An 8,111-nucleotide genomic window follows, 5' to 3' on the forward strand; every position below is an offset into this window, starting at 1 on the left:
CAGGCGTGTATGCCAGGCCTGAGCTGTGCCTGGAGGGGGCAAGGTGAAGTAGGGGGAAGAGGAAGCTCTCCCACACACTCACCGGACCTGGGCTAGGATTGGGTCTGGTGGTTCCCGGAACGCAGCCTTAGCTTTCTTTTTTAAAATTAATTTTATTGAGAAACAAATAGCAATGAGACAGTTTCAAAACCAATTAGTAGGACAATATCAATAATTAAAACATTGCATATTGTTATCTCCTTAGTGGGTATTCGTAGTACAAGATGCAGACATGATATCCTCTCCAAACACTATGAGTGCAAATCTTTCCTCTCATTGAATTAAGAGAAAGTAGCTGTATAACTATCTTATTTTGTGTATGACGATACAAAATGGTCCTTTATTTGTATCCCCTTTTTTCATTTAGTTTTGTCATAAATGGGTATTCCATTGCCATTTAAATATAGTAGGTGTGTGAATTCAGCAAAATATTCCAAAATATTCCAGTAGTCCATAATATTAGTGGGTGATTCATAGGCCTGGCATTGTTAGAAGTGGTTGAAACAAGCCTTTTACAGCTCAGCATCTTAATACGGCTTTACTTTTAATACCTCAGTTTTATACTTTTCTTCTGGATGGTTAAGACTAAGATAAAGCAAGACCTATATAAAGAGAAATGTAACTTTTGTATCTGACAAGGTCAATGAAATCCCCTCAGGATTTACCCTGAAACCCTGTACCGCAGTTTGTAGATCTAGAATCTCACTCTGCAGCTGGGAGCCATAGTGATCCTCCTCTGTTCAGTATCCTCAGTGCAGGGATTACAAGCACCCAGCACTAGGACTGGACGCTGGGCCCACACATTTTGCACTGGGGGCGGGGCTGGTACAAGGTGTGGTGCTGGACATCGAACTCAGTTCCTACACTTGCCTAAGCTTGCCTAAGCAGTTATTTTAGTCCAGTGAGCTATCTCGCTGGCCCAGCTTTTAGCATTTCTTTCCTAAGTAAATAAATGCTTTGCCATAGACAATGTGTCCCAATGCCATCATCATTTTCCTGTCCCTGAGAGCAGGTGACAGATACAGAGTCATAGCTATCCCGCTGCCAGCACTGAATGATGATGGAGATTTAACATGAGTAACGGACACCTTCTGACACCCAGCTGAAATGAGTCAGAGTGGTGCTCAGTGTGGAAGTCACACTTGAGGATTGCTGCCGGCAGCATCAAAGAAGATCTCTGGGCTGTTCATCAGATTGAGACCTGAGAACCACAAGGTCTAGTTCATTCATTATTTCTAACTTAGTCTGACACTGAAGCATTGCATACAGGGGAAGTCTTTACAGCTGATCGAAATTGTGTTCATCATTATGCTTTTCATGGATTCAAAGATAGAACGATATGAGAGGCAGGGCAGCATGCTCCTCACTACTTCCATGAATGCCCTGCATTTTCTGTGATTAGGGGACCCGCTTGCAATCAGAAAGAAAGCCAGGGAGTCACGTTGTTGGTATGGTATGGTTATGGTATGGTGCTACTTTTCTGAGATCTAGGAAGGGAAAATGATTCCCTCCAGCCATGTATGGTCTTCCTCTCATTCAGTTTCATAAACTGCAGGAGGGCTTCTCATGACCAGAAACTTCATTACCTCTTAGAAGCAGAATATCACAAGCCTGAGGATTTCAAAGCATACCCCAAAGAAACTCATCCTGGAAGGAAAGAGAATGGAAATTATATGAAGGAAACGGATCAATAATAAATATGATGGGCTGGCCAAAGAGCTCAGCAGATTAAAGTACCTGCAAGCAGGTGCAGGGGCCCGGTTTTCAACCCCCAGGCCTACTGTGCCCAGATTGCCCACTGGGGTGCACTGAGATGGCAATTGAGACTGCGCATGGTCATGTACCCCTGTAATCCCAGATCTTGGGAAGCTGTAAAAGGGTGAATCACTAGGAGTCCAATCTGGTAGTGAGACCCTGAATACTATGTTGATCTTTCCCCAAAAGTACAAATAATAATAATAATAATAATAAATATGAGTCATCTACCTAATTTTTCACTATAAATAATTTTCTAAATCTATTTTCCTCTTTCTTTCACTCTTGATTATACACATTTATTTCCTGTGCTCATGTTAATCAAAAGGGTATGTTACAGACATTTGAGAAGAGTGTTCACTGTATGATCCTGGAATTCCTTGCCTTTGACAAAATGGTAAAATATTTCTAACACTTAAAATGAGAGTAAATTGTTGTTGATATAAATGCCTTGGAATCCAAACCTCAGGAGAGGTATGCTGCAGCTAGCAGGCAACAGGATGCAGGAGGTAGGAAGAATCACTGTACCTAGGAGAAGAGGAGAACCCTTGGAAGCAGGAAATGGAGATAAAATCAACCAAAAGAGGACTCAGGCCAAGAGTTCAGTTTGTGGTGACTCCTGTGGTCTGGGGCCACCGGGACAGGAGCAGTTGCGTTCTGAACAGCTTTTCATTTGATTAAAAGTAAAAGTTAGACACATCATTGTGGGGAGCACGTTGAGGTCTTGTCCAGCTGCACCGTTTCACGGTACAGTGGTCGGGGAGGAGGTTGGTATTCTTAGGTCTGCTGGCAACAAAGATGAAGAAGCTTCTGTCGTAATAATGTTCATAAGGCCTGACTTCAGAAATCAGAAAATGACCGAATACTGTGGGTTGCCTTGAGTGGACTGTTCTTCTTCCTAGGTGCAGGATAGAATTGGACACAAGGAAGACTGCTTGACATGTTCTTTTATATAAGAAAGAAAATGGAGGGCTGTCAAAAACTAACACAATTATGAAATTCCTTTGGGCTGAGAAGATATTTTGCTATTCTAATTTTTAACTATCTGAGCACATTCACGTGATAAATAATGAAGAGATGGCATTCCTCATAACATGTTACCAATTTATCAGGAGCATTAAGAAGGATGTTCCTTGAAGACGTGTCCCCGTGCCTACCCCTGCAGAGGCAGACGGCTCCACAGCCCAGTCCCAGGGCAGCTCCCTCTGTGTTGTACGGCACTGCCGGCTGCAGCGCCATGACCACAGGAGGACGAGGACAGCCGCTGTATTGATGGCACAGGGCTTGGTGCAGGGCCTCCCAAGGCGCAGAGCAACTTCTGACTCACCCCTGGTGCCTTTTGTCCAATAGGTGGTGATAGGGAGTAAGGAATCATTTGTCAGGTAGCACTGTCCCTCAGATTTAGCTTCTCTAAGGAAAGCTCCTAGACTGGGTGTTCTATACAGCACACACTAATTTTTCAAAACTTACATGTTGAAGATACCCAAGATGAAGGTGCTGAGACACTGAACACCTCACAAGAGACGTCCTTCCTGGTAGATGGCCACCTTCCCCCTGGGCGCTGTGGAAAGCATAAAGATAAAAGTGGCATTTCCTTTCTCCCTAGAGGGCCTCTAATCCTGTGATGAGTACATTACTCTCCTGATGTCACCTAATTATCTGCTTAAGGTCCTACCTTAAAATACCTTCAAAATGGGGAGTAGAATTTCAATGTGCACTTTCAGAGGGCCACAGACATTCAGAGTAAAGCACTCCGTAGGACTTAATTAGCTTGTGAATCACAATAGATTGACATGGGTCCTTTCTGCCCCAACAGCTCTTTCTTCTGGTCCTCTGTGTAAAAGGTCAGCATGGTGCTGTCCAACCAAGTCCACAGTGCTCACTAGTGACATAACTGTGTCACAGAGAGAATCTCTGAATAAATTGGCCCATGCATTGCTTTTAACTAAACCACAAGTTTCTTCTACACTCTACCAAATTCTGCTCACATACTGTCCACGTTATGGAACTAAATGCTCACACTGCACAGAGCTCCCTGGCTCTGTTCTGGGAAAGGCTGTGAAGAGACAATTTCCCTAAGTACCTTATGGAATTATGTATTATAAAGTTATTCCTTCTTTATTCTAGAATAATATTCTGGGTAGCTACTTCTCTAAGAATCCTTGTGGGTAGTGTCTAATAAGGGAGGTAGCTATAAAGACTATGAATTGCATTGTAAAAACTGGCTGAAAAGAGTTTTATATTCACTGTGTGAGGTGTGAAATCATTTCTGCCTTCACCCAGACTAAAACAGGGGTGCCATTTGTGTGTAAGGAATACATGTTTTTCTCCTCATTCAGTGCCGTAACAGAGAGAATTCTCTGATGTGAGTTGTGATGGAGACCTACGAATCTCTGCACAAAACATTAAAAAGGTGAAAAGATGCATGATTACAAGAAGCCTAAATAGGTGACCAAGGAGAATTAGGGGGCAGTGAACTTTACTTCTAGGCAGAGATGGTCGCTGCATCTTCGTGTCTCTGCAGGTGAAACCCTTCCACAGAGGCAGTGCACAGAACCTTGCTCTGACGCCATCTGTGAAAAGAAGGTGAATTCATGGTCAGCAGATCACACTTTCCTAGGCTTCATGAAACATCTGAAATACTTAAGGCATCCTAAACTTTAGCAAGAAATAATTATGTAATTTTTTTTGTCTACTGCATGATTTCACATTCATCTCTCCTCTCAGTGAGTGGGGCAGGCAGCTGCTCCACAGGTTTCGATTCCTTCCCACACGGAGCAGTAAACAGCTTTCTCCTCAGTTTCATCCTGGAAGTGTTCTGTGCACTTACCTGGCTCTTTCTCTCCTAGGATCTTATTTATGCCGCGTCAATGCCTGAAAGTCCAAGTTTCTCCAAGTAACATGAATTTTATTTTCTTCCTTTGCAGATGCTAACCATAGAATATCACCTTGTTTTGCTAAATGCTCTCACTTTCAAAATTAATTAATATGAAGTTGTGTATTAAAAGAAGGAAAACATCTTCCTGGCCATTAAGAAATCATAGATAGCTGTATTAACAGCAAGGCTAACTGACTGTGTTCTGTGACCACAGGAAAAATAAATGCTTTTTGTAGGAAAATCTGTGCTGCCCCTGTTTCTCCTGGCACACCCGGGTGCACTGAGTCTGTCCAGATGTCCTGAGATGAGCCTGCCCCGCAGCTGCACCCGGCCTGCCAGGCCCCCCGATGTGCATGGCCCAGAGCACAGCCCGGGTCCTGAGGTCTTCTCATGACTGCTCACATGCTGCACAAGAGTCAGTCCCAGCCAAGACTTAGTGTGGCCCTGAGTGCCCTGCTCAGCTCCTGGGGCTCCTGGGGCTCTGGCTCCCAGAAGGGGAAGAACAACAGTGAGTGCCTACTCAGCCTAGGGTGTTAAGGGATGTGTGGTTTTGAGGAAAATTCTTTATAACATGATTCATTCTGTGGTTGTTGTTTTTGTACTTCCAATGTCAGATTCCAGATGTCTCATCCAGTCCAGCCAGTCTTCATCTTTTCAGTTTTAATCTATGGGACCCAAAGCTGTATCCCTTGCCAGGCCTGTGTGAGCTGTTGTGAAGGCATATCCTTGTATCCTCACATGTATAAAAGGCTGAGAAAACTCCTAAGCTCTGTTATGCAGCCACCACTATGGGAGATGGTGTTCCATCAACGTTTCTTGGAAGGGAGTCTGGGGATGATTATTCTTGCAATATCAGCATCCTGGAGCCTGAGGATTTTGCTTGTTATTATTACCCAAAGCATCCTTGTTCCCCTCCTGCAGTTGTAGGCTATGAGAAACAGCACCTAGCGAGGCAGGAGTGGGAGGCCAGGGTGCTCCCGCTATTCTTCTCCGCTCCTCAACCTGCTGAGTGTTTTGAAAGTACCGAGGTAATGAAAGACTCACAAACAGAACTGCTACACATTGAAGACACAGGGAAAGTGGCAATTGTAATGTGAAATCCTGGATCTGATTCCAAAACTGAAAAATGTAATGATAAAAAGGCAGCACGATCTACATATTGTAATAATTTTAATTTTCAGTTTTGACCATCATATCTTGGTTGTATAAGGTCACAGCAAGGAAATGTGGAGCAAAAGCAAACTAAAACACTGCTATTTTTGGAATGTTAAATCATTGTAAAAGCTTTTACAGTTACTTCAAATAAGCAAATAACATAATAAAGAGCATGAGCTCTGTTTTTAAAAGAGAGTACAAAAAAAATAAAAGAGAGTACAAATTAGAATTAAAACAGAAAAAAATTACAAGTGATACAGGATTTCACTTAACAAAGTAATGTGGGCTTCACGGTGTTTGTTGTGGTACATAGTATTGTTTTCCAACCAGTTATTCCTATTGCCAGATAAATGCATGCAAAATTGGAAGAAGGAATAAAAATGGAAAGAAACGTATAAGAAACTAAGAAGAGAAAAGTACAACCAATTACATAAAAGGAGACAAAAGAGATTAAAGCATTGGTGGCTCCAGGGGTGCAATCAGCACGCAGTAGTTACACTGCTGGTCAGCGGAGAGCGTGGATTCTTAGTGAACAGTTTCACAGTCATTATTTTGATTTTTTGTTTCATCTTTTCTGTGAAATTTATGTCTCTAATAAAAATCCCAGACCCATCTGTAGTGCATTCTTTCTTTGTTAATTTGTAGATCTTTTTTTTTTTATTTTAACTATTCAACAGTGGCTGTTATATGGTACATTGCTGTACCTTTCAGATTTTATTTATTCTTTCAGGTTCTAACATCAGGGAGGGCATATGATGCTTAAATCCCAGATTATGTGTAAGTAAGTTTGTAACATTTGAGGGAATATGTCTGAGAATAAGCAATCGAGGCATTAGATATCCAAATTTGTTTAGTAGTGTTCTTTTGCTTAACTTGAGGGTGTATATAGTGAAAATTTACATACAAGTTGTCGAAAAGTTACGTGTGTTAGTTCCTGAACCACTTCCTTTCCACACAACTATAAAGTTCAGTTCAGTTTAGCTTGGATGGCAAACATGCACATACTGTATCCTAAAGTGCATATTATTCCTCTCTGCAGATAAAACAAATAAATAAAGAAGCAAAATCTCATAAAAAGGGAAAATTGTCAAAACAAAATTCAGAGCTTTAGATATCACCAAAAGCACAACATTTAGAAGTTTTAACTCTTAATAAAGTGGTAGAGCCTGTATTAAGGTCGGGAAACTTATAAGGCGACTGCTTAGGCCTGTGTGGGTCCACCCCAGGTCACTAGGAAGGACTGCACTGTCACCATCGTGAGGGTAGCAGCAGGGAGTTGCCACTGTTCCAAAGAAGGGAAGGACTTGAGTTTCAGTGTTGACTGGAGTGAGAGCCTTCATGTCTTCAGCCAAATGACATGAAGTGTGGAGAAGATTCTGAGGAAAAGCAGATAGCGTTACTGTACACAAATGACAGCCCTGGTTAAGACAAGAAACACAGCAGCAAAAAGTTAAGAGCACATTTCTGGGAAGGACAGAGCCAAAGAGGTACTGAGGTCATTTCTGAACATTTATTCCACACAGGAGGGGCAGATTCTCAAAAGGCCTCAAGCACAGGGACAGGAGGTGGCAGCGGCTGCACTCACCACACACTCCCCACCCCACGCACAGCATGGCAGGTGGGCGCATCCTGAGCTCCAGGAGTCTGAATCCAAGGGCCCAGCGCTGGTGCCTGTTGTACATGTGGACAGCGGGGCAGCGGCCAGAGACCAAATTAGAAGAACGAAATAAACTAGAGACATTATTAAGGATTCACAAAAGAGAAATGGAACTCAAGGCTCTAATTTAAACGTTAGGATTTGAAATGTCTCTGCTATGATCAAGAACTTACAAAGAAAGAAAGGAAGAAAGTGACTCAACCAAAAGGGACTCGCTGGAGAGGAGGAAGCTATGAAAATTGACCAAATGAGAATGCCATCGGTGAATAGTAAAATAAGGCAACTACAAATTCACTAGACTAGTACACACCTGTGAAGGATGGCAGACTAAACAGTGTCAGTAAAGGGAAATCAATAGAAATAACAGAGTCTGAAGAAAATGATTAAAGAGAAGTGGCTGGAGGCCTCAGAGAGTTCCTCTTTATTGGGAACAGTGTCAACAGCTGTGTCCTCTAGTGCAGAAGAGGGTAGAGAGAACAAAAAAAAGAAATGGAAAGGACATGAGCAAAAACAGGAAATGTACAGAAATGCAACGATATTGTGACCAGAAAACCTTCATGATCCTTCTTCAGATTAAATATTGAAGGTTCGTGACTGGTGAAGCAGACATGTGATGCTCACCTACAG

This window comes from Octodon degus, unplaced genomic scaffold (genome assembly GCF_000260255.1).
Source record: "Octodon degus isolate 3935 unplaced genomic scaffold, OctDeg1.0 scaffold00162, whole genome shotgun sequence".
NCBI classification, from domain to species: domain Eukaryota; kingdom Metazoa; phylum Chordata; class Mammalia; order Rodentia; family Octodontidae; genus Octodon; species Octodon degus.